The sequence below is a fragment of the Mycteria americana genome, chromosome 7, assembly GCF_035582795.1.
Source record: "Mycteria americana isolate JAX WOST 10 ecotype Jacksonville Zoo and Gardens chromosome 7, USCA_MyAme_1.0, whole genome shotgun sequence".
Lineage (NCBI taxonomy): Eukaryota > Metazoa > Chordata > Aves > Ciconiiformes > Ciconiidae > Mycteria > Mycteria americana.
Window position 1 is genome coordinate 48,584,944 of NC_134371.1, and position 13,351 is coordinate 48,598,294.

The 13,351-nt window shown below is 36.5% G+C and overlaps 2 long non-coding RNA genes across 2 annotated transcripts; both read right to left on the reverse strand.

The window, feature by feature from the left end:
* Nucleotides 1–5,500: 5,500 nt before the first annotated feature.
* On the reverse strand, nt 5,501–8,092 carry LOC142412719 (uncharacterized). Its single transcript, XR_012776594.1, has 4 exons — nt 8,055–8,092; nt 7,090–7,128; nt 6,048–6,086; nt 5,501–5,535 (listed from the first exon to the last, which is right to left on the reverse strand). It is a non-coding gene; the product is annotated as an uncharacterized LOC142412719 (long non-coding RNA).
* Nucleotides 8,093–9,502: 1,410 nt separating this feature from the next.
* LOC142412649 (uncharacterized) lies at nt 9,503–9,825 on the reverse strand. Its single transcript, XR_012776555.1, has 3 exons — nt 9,791–9,825; nt 9,650–9,688; nt 9,503–9,521 (listed from the first exon to the last, which is right to left on the reverse strand). It is a non-coding gene; the product is annotated as an uncharacterized LOC142412649 (long non-coding RNA).
* Nucleotides 9,826–13,351: the final 3,526 nt, after the last annotated feature.

Below are 13,351 nucleotides of genomic sequence, written 5' to 3' on the forward strand. Positions count from 1 at the left end.
GAGCGGCAAAGACATCTGTATTTTGTCATTTGACTGTTTGTTTGTAATCTCCCCAGAATAAACTCTATATTTTTGTCTTCCTTGAATTCACAGTACTACTACACAGAATAGATCACTATAAAGTTTCTTGAAATATTAAATTGAGTTATCTGGATAATCCTTTACTTGTCAAGAGTAAAATAATGGTAAAACAAATATATCATATAAAATATTAAAAGTAAGAGCTTACATGTCCACCATACTGGCTAGCTCCAGAGGAATATGAATCCTGTAAAGAATACCAAATAAGTGAATTACCTGCTGTAGGATTTCCTTAAATCAAAATATGACTCTCCCAGGACAATAGGAGCAAGAAAGCAAGGTAAGAGTGAAGGCAGGCAAGCAGGACATTCAGTATGCCTTAATAACTAGAGTTCAAGCCTTACAAGCTAACTTGGAGAAATACCTGAGTTCCTAAGCAAGTGTGGAAGGCAAAAAACCCTACTGCTTTGTTTGTGTGACTTGTTGGGAAGGTTAAAGCGGCATTCTTTCAAATTCTTTCTCTACTCATTTCTGGAGAATGGCATTTCTTTATTTGGAAAGCTGAATCCTGGGCCAAAGCCAGCAGTAAAAGATTGGCTACCTAACAGGACCCTGAAAACCAAACCAAGCAAGTTTACTGAAACCTCATACAAGAAGACATCTCTTTAAAGAGGGGATATTTGATTTGTTTTTCTTCTTAATGGAATTAGGTCCACTAGGAATCAAAAATGCTCGTTCATTCTTTGAATCACATTTTGATTCATTCTTTCCCCACACCTATTTTTTTGTGTGAGCTTCATTATGCAAGTTTCACGAAAACAAGGGCACTATTTACTAAAAAAGCCATCATGTATAATTTTAAGGACATATCATACTCAATGATGAATTTAATTTACTGAGTTTTTGCTCTTTAAACATAGTTCCCATATCAAAACTGAATTTAATTGAGTTTGTGAATAACCATCATTTTCAAAAGTGGCAAGCTGGCTCTCCTTTTGGAATGAGTGCTTACTTGGCTACTGTATTGGCTGCCTCCAGAAGAAGATGAGCCCTGGGGGGAAAAAAAAAAAAAAGAAACCAGTTATTTTTCTCTAACAGAACTATTTTAAAGCAAAACTTCTTGAAGGACAGCAGTATATAAATTTCTGTTTTAAACTTTTTTGCTTGGGTTTAAAATCCACTCAAAATGTAAAATCTAGCTTTCCCTACTTTGTTAATACATCTAAAATTTAGTGTGTACCTGTCCACCAGAATGGCTGCCTCCAGAGCCCTTTCAGAAAGGAAATACCAGTTATTTCACTTCAAAGGATGTGACTGAATGATAGGCAGCTTATTTCTTTCAGTTTAAAATCAGCACACTGAAGAATGACATCCCCACAAAAAGCTTTTAATATTCATTTTTGCAGAGTACTACAGAACTTTTGAGTACTCTGAGCTTCCACAAGATCTCCTAAGCTCATGAAGAAATGAAACTGTTTTGTGTTTAGTATGTAATGTTAAGCATCTATCAGAAATGTGTCCTTCATAAGGAATCTTAACTGTGTAAAATGACTTTTCAATTGCCCTGTAAAGAAGATATTAAAGACAATGTTCTGAGGTAGACTGCAACATATAGTTGGGGGAGAACTAAGATCTACATTCAGTATGCAAAAGCCATTCTCGCATGCTGAGGTACTGGGTGCATCTATGCATTAAAGTACAGATCAGGAGTGTGCCTTTGAGACAAAACCCCTGATAGTTGCCACTCACTGTAGTTTGTTTTGCATCATGGAGCGGTCTCAGAGTGAATTAGTTGGATGCCTTTCAGATTAAATGAAATTGTAAAACGCTTTCTAGGGGCACACTTAATGCATTCAGATAGTAAACAGACTTTTGGTCCATGGGACCAGACCAGAGCAAACCCTTCCTGAAATGTGTGTAGTGTGGCCATCAGTTCATGAGAACTGATTGTTTCACTCTGTAGAGTGAAACAATCCTAGCAGTTTGCAGTACTTGTCGATGTAGACACAACCACTATGTTCCCTCAATCTTTATACACAATCCCTGATTCCAAACTGCTGTCCAAAGACAACCAAGTCAGTAAAAAACCAGAAAATCAGTCCCAATTGGAAGTTTCAAAGGAAAAAAATCCCAACATCAATACTATGAAGGATGTAGAAGACAGGTGGGTAAGAATATTTTCCTGACTGTAGATATATACACATTCCTCCTTCCTACAAGGGAGCACAAGACCAGTCCTATTTATAATGTAATATTAATTTTTGTATGGTACATTTATGTAGCTGTGTCCAAGCCAGCTTTATGTCAGTTAGCAGTCGGGTAACAATGCCACAGAGTTCTGTGCTACATACAAAAAGACGCAAATGTTTTCTCCCTTTAGTGCAGCACATGTAGAGCTCCAGTGACATACACGGCATGACTTTCTAACACATGGTGAACAGAACTGGTCTTGGGAACGCTGTAAACAGGTCTCTCCTGCAAAAGAGCTCTTATCCATATGAGAGGGCTAGCATCATTAAATTACTGATCTATGAACACTAACCTTTCTTGCAGTAAATGATCTAAGAGGAATACAAACACATAAGTCCACGTCCTTAGGGGATATTTTGACATAATTCCAAGGAAGCCTATGGAACTGACTCCCGAAGTAAGTACATATATTGTTATGTACCTGCATTTGGGCCAAACAACATTTTTAATTCAAAGACTTCTCTTTGAGTGAATACTATTTCAAATGGAAAGAGAAACTGTGAGTGCTGCATGAACGTCCTGTGTGTATTTTTAATTATAACTAAGGTAGATTATTTTCGTAAGTGTATGACTTCTATTAGGTACTGACTCTTTTCAGCCTGTCTAGCCATTATATTGACAAAACAAACACAGGGCACACTTAAAAGCTCATGAGCATTGCTTACATTTGCAGAGGAATCACTTCTGACTAAGGTAGGGGATCCACCCTGGGCGGGGGGGGAGGGGGGAGAAAAAAAAAGAAAAATTAGCCTTTGTCTTTGACCATAAACTAAAAATGAAAAAAAAAAATCCTTAGAATGACTGTTCTATGGTATTTTAAAGGAAGAATATCACAATCTGAAATTAAATTACACTTACACTTCACTTACTTTTCTTAATTTGCCAAGATAGCAAATAGTCTTTTTCGGCTTGGAAGACCGTAAATCACAAAGTATCATTTTGTACCTACCCATGACTCATTGCCTAGAAAATAAGAATGCTACCCATGGTGCAGGAATGTCCTTTACATACTACGTGTTGATTGACCACATATGTTTTGCTTTGGAAAGCATGTATTACCCTATTTCACAATCTAAATAATTCCATATGGATTTAAAAGCACATATGAGAAGTGGCTCAGATTTGTTTTTTTTTTTTAATTTGGTAAACATTGATTTCTGAGACAACTTTTTATGGTTGGCAATTTTGTAGATGATATTATTTTAGCTTCCCTTCACAACATATCTTTTGTCAATTAATTCTGCTATTTAATGCAATCAATTCTTTTTTTTTTTTTTTGAGAAGAGATATACATCTCTCTAAATACTATATGGTAACTGAAAGTCACTGCTCAGAGAATACACCTTGCTGCCAACTTTGGGGGTTCCTGGCTTGTATGAGGAATAGTGTGGCCAGCAGGACTAGGGCAGTGATCGTGCCCCTGTACTCGGCACTGGTGAGGCCGCACCTCGAATACTGTGTTCAGTTTTGGGCCCCTCACTACAAGAGAGACATTGAGGTGCTGGAGCGTGTCCAGAGAAGGGCAACGAAGCTGGTGAAGGGTCTGGAGAACAAGTCTTATAAGGAGCGGCTGAGGGAACTGGGGTTGTTTAGTCTGGAGAAGTGGAGGCTGAGGGGAGACCTTATTGCTCTCTACAACTACCTGAAAGGAGGTTGTAGAGAGGTGGGGGTCAGTCTCTTCTCCCAGGTAACAAGCGATAGGACAAGAGGAAATGGCCTCAAGTTGCACCAAGGGAGGTTTAGACTGGATATTAGGGAATATTTCTTCACTGAAAGGGTTATCAAGCATTGGAACAGGCTGCCCAGGGAAGTGGTTGAGTCGCCATCCCTGGAAGTATTTAAAAGATGTGTAGATGTGGTGCTTAAGGACATGGTTTAGCGGTGGCCTTGGCAGTGTTAGGTTTACAGTTGGACTCGATGATCTTAAAGGTCTTTTCCAACCTAAATGATTCTATGATTCCAAATTCTTCATCTTGGCATAATGAGAAATAACTCCTACCCTGTCAGTAATATGTAAGTCACCAAAGGAAAAATGAATATAAAAGAGTGCATTCAAATAAATAAGTTAGAAATAAATAGGACCACAGATAATTTTCCAGTTAAATAATTTAGTAAAAGAAAATGTATAATGAACAAATAACACTTACAGAACTTCCCCCAGAACAATCACATCCACCCTGTAAAGAATGCAGGAAATATTTAAGATATCAAGAGCACAGGACTGAAAGGAAATCCAGTTACAACTCAAATTACTTCTTCTACCATCCCAGGTATGCAAGCCATAAAGTTTCATTCATAACTGCTGAAGTGCCCAACTTCTAGAAATTAGTCTCTTTTTTGTTCATCCTATGCAACTATTCCTGAACTTAATGCTCTGATGGGGCAAAAAACTTCTAATTTTGTTATCTTCAAATTTGTTATATACAAACTTTATCTTAAAAACCTTACTCACCAGAAGAACAAGTAAAAAACTTCTGAGTAATACTACAGAAGGCAATTTTTTTTTTCCCTAGAGAGGCCAAAGGACCTGGAATACATGCAGTACTCTTTCATGCTACAAATGTTACAGAAAACAGGTGATTTCTACTCTGATAAAACTAACTGAGAGGTGGCCAGGGGTTCACCATTCAGTGTCTCACCTTCCACATTCCATCTGCATGAAATGTGTAAGAAGAAAAGTATTTAGCACCAAAGCAGGTACGGAAGCCCAAATACAATGGCCATTCAGACAGCTACTACTGGCTACTCTGGCCTGCAGGATGTCTGAATGACACGGAAAAAGAAAGTAATGTGTTGCTGAGGCTTTGGGCAAAAAGGGCAGTGGTGAAGTAAAACAGTTTTTGTGAAGGAAAGATATGCAAAGTAAATTGTGAGTGCCTGACACTAGCACAACTGAACAGTGGAGAAAGAAAAGCGTACCTGTCCATCAGACGGGCTGCCTCCTGAAGAATTTGAACCCTGTAAATGTTATATTTTCATTTAAAAGATTTTCTTTAAGTTTGACACGTATATTTGACTACAATGTATTGTCTTTTACTCTCTAAACTATTTTTTATAAGATCTATCTGGTTAAGAACCCAATTTTAGCTATACAAAAAATAATGAGGATAAACCCCCCCCCAGTGGCCTGAAAATTTAGGTATTACCAATCTGGTAATATTTTCTTGAAATATGTATGTTGGGAGGGCGGGGGGAAAAAAACACCGAAGAAAAATAATTTCCCACCTGCCCACCATACTGGCTGCTTCCGGATGAGGATGAGTCCTGAAAAAAACCCCCAAATGTAATTTATATTTTAAATATATAAATTAATATTTAAATTTAAACAAGATATTATTTATATAAATAAATACTTATATCTATTTTTATATTTATAAACATATATAAGCATGTATAAATATGTCTAAATTTATAAACATTTCATGTACATTTGTATATATTATTTGTATAATTAAATATTTGTTTATATAATATTATATAATATTTAAATATACGAATATATTTTAAAATATATAAATATTTATATTTTAAAATATTAATTAATACGAAATATTTAATACTTTGTTTCCTGGTGTTAGAACATCAGTTAATACATGAATTGTATTTCAATCACTCTGCTTACACTCGGGCTTTTATGTAGAGATATATAAGGAAAAGGTGTTTGAGTACCAAATGAATCTTGCTCCCAGATAAAAAATTGCTGTAATACAATATGAGGACTCAAGCTTTTGTATAACAGGTACTTCAGGTCAAAAATACAAAAAGTTAGTATTTACCTGTGCACTGGAGTAGCCACCACCTTGAGAAGATGATCCCTGCAAAAAGTAGACCCAATTTATTTTTCTTTAAAATGGCTTCTGGAAAACAAGACTATATTGTTGAATAGTCATACACACATTTTAAAAATTTTAAAATTTTTTTTTTTAGAAACAGTTTGCCATTTGGTTTCACAAGACATGACACCAGATATCATGAGAAATTCTAGGAGATAAACAGTTGGGTATAATTTACTCATGAGGATAATTTTTAAATAGAACAGCCATTTTGGAAGGGAACTGCAAATAATGAATAAAATAGATGCTTACATGTCCACCTGACTGGCTGCCTCCTGGGGAATAAAAATCCTGAAAAATGTATTGAAATTACATGAAAAAACCAAAAACTTCCTTTCTTTTGTTGCATGGAAAGATCAGGATGGAAGCTGAACACTGCTTCTTGCTTCTCCACATTCCTTAGTTTTCTCTCATGGATTGTTCAAGAACAACCAAAAAAAGGTCTTTCTGTATAAAACAGCACATGCCCCTTTATGCTTGTTGATAATTGCTCTTTTGGGTACAACAATTAAAGAGCTCTTGTATTTTCAACCAAATAATTTCTCAGTCTGTGTCATTTAGTTCTCATTAGAATAAATAAAATGGGTGCCATGTAAAAGTGACAGGAAAATGGAAGCCCTCATAAGCAAGTCATACAGCACAACAAAGCAAAGGGTTTCACTTACAATAAATGCTGGACAAATCATGGTATTGAAGCCTTTTGCAGGCAGACAATGAGTAAAAAAGCTCAGCAACCTGAACAAGTAAATTGTGGTACTGTGTGTGTAATGTGAGTTTGATTCAAGAGCACACCTCAGCATCAGTTGGGATTTCTAGCAGTACTTTAACACTTCAGCCATATCTTCATTCCCTCTGTGCTTGAGGACTTTTTATCCCACACTGGAAGCTACCACGCCAGCTCCCACACAAGATATAATTTAGGTGGCTAGCAGTTGCCAAGCACTGGGGCAGACACCCTGGCAACACGTAAGGAAGGAGTGCTTACCCGTTCACTCTGCCGGCTGCCAGATGGTGAGGTGGAATCCTAAAAATATTGGAATCTAGTTATTGCATGGCAAATATTTCTATTTTTTCCCTAAGCAAGGGTGGAAGGCAAAGAAAACTACTGCTTGTTTGTGTGACTTGTTGGGAAGGTTAAAGATGTAGGCTGTAGGATAAGCAGCATTCTTTCAAGTCCTTTCTCTGCTCATTTCTGAAGAATGCCATTTCTTTATTTGGGAAGCCTAATCCTGATGTAGCGTAATAAAGGAATGAGATCACATCTCAATATATATTATTTTCTCTTAGAATACTATAGGGGAAAACATCAGCACTTTAAAACCTGTCTTAGTTCATGTAAGACCTTAGTGGTACACACCACTGTTGTTATACCTTAGTTTCTTCCATACAGCCTTGGGGCCCTCTAGCTTTTTAATAAATTAGCTTTGCTGAATATCCACAAGAAGATTTTGATACAGAAACTGTGTGGAAACTAGTGACTCACTATACCTGGGACTGAAGTGCACAGCTGAATATAAACATTTGTGGAAAACAATTTCCTACTAACCAGAACACTGGAAAACAGACTTATTAGAAATCCAGTTAAAGTACAATCAATTATTCAAGACTCCGAGAAAATGAGACATTGAACTTGGAAAGTTTTATAAACAGCTTCACCAGAATTAATAGGAAATATACTTTAGTCAGGAGAAAAGGCATGTTCTTAAACAGAAAAGCAAGCAGTTCTCACCACACTACATGAAAACAGGCCATTCCCATGCAATATATAGATGAAGAAACTTGAATCTTATATGTCTGGCATTGAAAAAACACAAATGAAGTGTAGTGTGAATTGGAGATGGAAGGAGAGGGAACTAGTCTGTGCAGTATTGATAAGGGAAGTTGTATTGTAGAAAAAGAATAAAAAGGTAGTAAATTCTGATATTGATACATTTGAGAAGAAATGCTTACACTGTCATCAGTTTCACCATCTCCTATGGGAGGTGAATCCTGTAAAATAATGGAAAAATATTTATTTTAATATAATATAATGACTCTTACATGACCTTACTTGTGGAGAATATAAAATAGAAAAATAAAAATAACCAGCCACTTAGAATCTCCAATTTTACCTAAACCAGGGAATGTGCCAGAAAAGAAAAAATACATAACTTTACCTGTTATTTAAGCAGAAGAGGTTAAAAAACCCCCTCCTTGTAAACACACATTTTTATAAGGAAAAATTTTAGATAAAGTTGATTTGCAAAATTAACCATTCTTTACATTCAGAAATCCCATTGTCTATGCTTTCTTTCTAGATCCTGCACTAGAAGTAGCAACATGACACAATTTTCCATGAAAAAGCAATCTGGATCATATCTTTTATTATTTTTAATAAATAATTCTATATGACTTTGGCTGGTTAAAATGTATTGCTAAACAAAACGTAAGATGGTCCCTACATAATGATCCCACAATGAGATTCATATCAATAAATACAGACTTCAAATATAGTATGTGCATTCCCCTAGACTTTCAACAGCTTCTGCATAAGTAAGGTGTGTAAAGTAAATGCACAAAATATTTTCCTTTTGAATGAGCTAATGCATAAACAATACAGTAGTTAAAGCATTGTATAGTCACAGTGGCACAGTTAGCAGGATAGTGTATATAGTGCATCGCCTTCCCTCCATTATGGAAACGTTTAGAGTTGTAAAGGGGTAAATAAAAGTAAAGAGAAACAAAAGGTAAAATGGCATTTCCATGGTCATCACTTAAAAGGAACTGAAATACAGAACGCAGTGCACATAAGAACCAACACAGCAAGCTTAAGCTTTTGATGTATGAGACAAATAATACTTACCTGACCATAAGATGCAGCACCACTATATGTGGAAGATCCAGCACCACTGTATGTGGAAGATCCACCCTGTTCAGAAAACATAAATAATTTTCATATTGCAAACAGACTTTTTTTTTTTTTGACACTTACTGTAGAGATCCCTTTCTGGGGAGATTTAAAAAACATGAATATCACTTAGTTATCAGAATGGCTATTGAGCAACTCATACTTATGTCCCTGTAAAACATAAATTTAACATATTTTAAACTCAAATTCTATTTCTACTTTTGAAGAGACCTTCATCTTGTAGATATTTCAAAGCTAGCATCGTTGAGGAGAATAAGTGTGAACGGTTGGAGGCACCCCACTTTTTACTCCCCTATAAACTTTGAGGCTACTTAGTTAAAAGTAAATGCAAATTCACTCTGCAAAGAAAAAAACGACCTTCATTAAAATATAGTGAAAGCCAAAATACAGAATATAGCTGTACATAGGAACCAGGGTATTGGCCCTCAGCACCCCTTATACAAAGAGAAAAAAACAGTATTTACCTGACCATAGGATTCACTGCTGCTGTCATAGAGAGGAGACCCTCCCTGTACAGAAAATAAAAAAAGTGTATTATTTTGGTTCCCTCAAGAACGATTCTTCCTTCTTTCAAGGGCAATACAGGAATGAAAATAACAGAAGTCTGTTATCTTTACAAACGAGGAAGAAGACTTACCTGTCCGTAAGATCCACCAGGATAGAAGGAAGACCCTCCCTGTACAGAAAACATAAAAATTTACTGTTTTGTAGTTGAAATGTTCTCTCAAGGAAGAGTTTTAGACTGCTCCTGTGCAGGCACAGTGACCAGAATATTTACCTGGTTACCAGAGAAAGAGCTGTGGGAAGAACCTGGGCCCTCCTGAAAGGAAAACACAGATCAGCTGTTTTCCTGCAGACAAGATGAGTATTTAAATACCAGTGTATCTGGTTCTCACTTTACACCCTTCCTCCCAATTTTGAGCTAACTTTTATATACCTAAATAAAAATCAAGACAATATTGTTAAAGAGGAAGAAGTCTTCTGGCGGTAATTTTCTTAACCTGATGAAATTTGAATTCTGCAAAGAAACTGCAAATGCCATTCTGTACTGTTCTCTGTCAAGCTTCACACCACTAGGTTGCATCAGGGTTAATGTAAGTTTTGTACTCTATGAGACAACTGTCAGGTCTGTAATTATAGCATGTCATGGCACCCACAATATCAGGAGTGAAGGAACCAGGATGATGGGAGCCTGTGTTATCCTGGTAATGGAGGAAGAACGACTACCTGTCCATAGGATCCTCCGGGATAGAAGAAAGGCCCTCCCTGTGCAGAAGACAGAATGGGTTACTGGTTTATGTTTGGCTCCTCCTTCAGGGAAGGTTTTAGATGGAGCTTCTGAATAGGGCATTTTATCTGAATGTTTACCTGGTTACCAGAATATGTGCTGTGTGAAGAACCTGGGGCTCCCTGAAATGAAAACACAGACTAGCTATTTTCTTGCAAACAGGATGGTGTAAATAGCCATGTACCTGACCCACTCTAGGCCAATATTGCTGGACAATATTGGCCTAATAAGAACAAGGAACTTTTTATCACTAATTTTCTTAGCTGGATGAAAGATCATTCCATGGAAGTTGTAAACACAATTTAGTCTTTTCCTCTGACAGACTTAATGTTGTAAGTTATAAATGGTTGATTCAATTCTTGGGTGTTATATTTCACAACAGCCACCATATGGGGAATATAGGAATGAAGATAACAGAAGTTTGTCTTATCTTTACAACTTACCTGTCCGTAAGATCCACCAGGATAGAAGGAAGACCCTCCCTGTACAGAAAACATAAAAATTTACTGTTTTGTAGTTGAAATGTTCTCTCAAGGAAGAGTTTTAGACTGCTCCTGTGCAGGCACAGTGACCAGAATATTTACCTGGTTACCAGAGAAAGAGCTGTGGGATGAACCTGGGCCCTCCTGAAAGGAAAACACAGATCAGCTATTTTCCTGCAGACAAGATGAGTATTTAAATACCAGTGTATCTGGTTCTCACTTTACACCCTTCCTCCCAATTTTGAGCTAACTTTATATACCTAAATAAAAATCAAGACAATATTGTTAAAGAGGAAGAAGTCTTCTGGCGGTAATTTTCTTAACCTGATGAAATTTGAATTCTGCAAAGAAACTGCAAATGCCATTCTGTACTGTTCTCTGTCAAGCTTCACACCACTAGGTTGCATCAGGGTTAATGTAAGTTTTGTACTCTATGAGACAACTGTCAGGTCTGTAATTATAGCATGTCATGGCACCCACAATATCAGGAGTGAAGGAACCAGGATGATGGGAGCCTGTGTTATCCTGGTAATGGAGGAAGAACGACTACCTGTCCATAGGATCCTCCGGGATAGAAGAAAGGCCCTCCCTGTGCAGAAGACAGAATGGGTTACTGGTTTATGTTTGGCTCCTCCTTCAGGGAAGGTTTTAGATGGAGCTTCTGAATAGGGCATTTTATCTGAATGTTTACCTGGTTACCAGAATATGTGCTGTGTGAAGAACCTGGGGCTCCCTGAAATGAAAACACAGACTAGCTATTTTCTTGCAAACAGACATTTAAGTAAGTGAGTCCATTTCTGAATTTCTATTCTTTCAAAATATAGCTGTCAAAAAGGACATTACTGCTATCATTAAAAGAGAACACTGGTTATTTTTGTTAGAGATAAGGAAACCTTTAGCAGGTACTTTTCTGTTCAGGTTAAAAGACCTGAAAGAAATCGTAACTTTTCATTTTACTCTTTCTAATCACAGAATCCTATGTCATACCTGGCAGACTCTATATTGTTATAGATGATCATGACCCTGATGGTGTTTTTAAAAATTGCTAGAATACTGAAATTCCAAAGTGTAAATAGGGTTTAGGAGAGCAGATTTTTCAGCTCACCACTTAAAGGAGAAGACTATTTACCAGTACATAACATCCATTATTACTGTCACATCCCCTTTATATACAAAACAGACAAAGTATTATTCTATGGTTAGACTGCTTCCTCAGAGACTATTTGTAGACTGAGCTCTTGTCTTTAGAGGAAGCTTAGAGAAAAAGTGGAATAATTGCAGTGTGAGGAATTTGGGGATCCACACAAGGAAACCCATAGTTTCCTTTGAAACAAGATGGTTTAAATATGTATAGCTTTGACTCTTATTTATAATCCTTTCCAGGTTTGAACAGACCTTCATGTAACTCATAGCTTTTAATTTTACAAGAAAGCTTTTTGCAGGAATTTTCCTCCTGGGCTGAAGAATCTTCAAGGTAGTAGATGACTGTCTCTTTTACATAAGATTTATGAATGCTGGTTTATTTATACATATACATCTACCTATACCTTGCTTTTTTTATTCAGAAGAATGAACCTGCCTGTCATGGCCAATGTGTTTACATGCTAATCTTAGGCACTGCTACTGCCATACACAGAGGATTAACCCTGGACAGAAAATGAAAATAAGTCTGGTTTTTAATTCAGCCTGTTCTTTTGCAAAGATTGCTGAACTTTACTGTTGGGTGCAGACAAAGATCAAGACTATTGCTACCTAGTTTATAATAAATTAATTCTATCAGCTGATACTATCACAACCTGAAATACAAGTCTCTTGTGTATCAAAGTCACACATCTGCACTGAGAACTGGTTTTCTAACGTGTCCAATTTAGATGTCTTATTTTCTTCATGTTGAAAATTATTGTTTGATAGCAACTAAATATACTCTCCTCCCCCAGCCAAGCTGCGGTGGCTTGCTGTTAAAAACTAAGCCTCTTTTTGCACCAATTTAAGCATGCAAAGAGAAAGGCCCTATTAGAATGAAAACTTGCATAAGGACGTCCACCTTTTTCCTCATATAGCATTACAATCACACAACAAATAAAAAAGTTTTTCCTTGATGAAGTTTCAATATTAGTTATTTTAATAGACTAGTCTACATCTTAAAACACCTGGGTCATGATTACTGCTCAGCCTCAATTATATGAAAGTGGTGGTATTTTACCTGACCAAAATTACTGTTGCTATATGTTAAAGTTAATGACAGTTAAGTTCAGAAAGCAGTAATTTCTTTACACAATTAGTTTGTTTAAATAGCATGCTTTTTTATAGAAATAATAATCCACAATATGATTCTTGTTGAAATTGAAAACGAAAAAAAATTACACCATTAAAATTGGTTTATGTAAATACAGCTTCCATAAAAGCTTCAAAAATAAGTTTTCAGGTAGAGGATAAGTGACTTCAAAATCCAAATTCACCTGGCAAAGCCAGGTGAAGCCAGAAGCCTGGTAAAGCTAGTCTATAATGCCCATGTAATCACATTCCTTGGGCTTTTTCCTGGCACAGAGGCATTGCCTAAGAGAAAAGT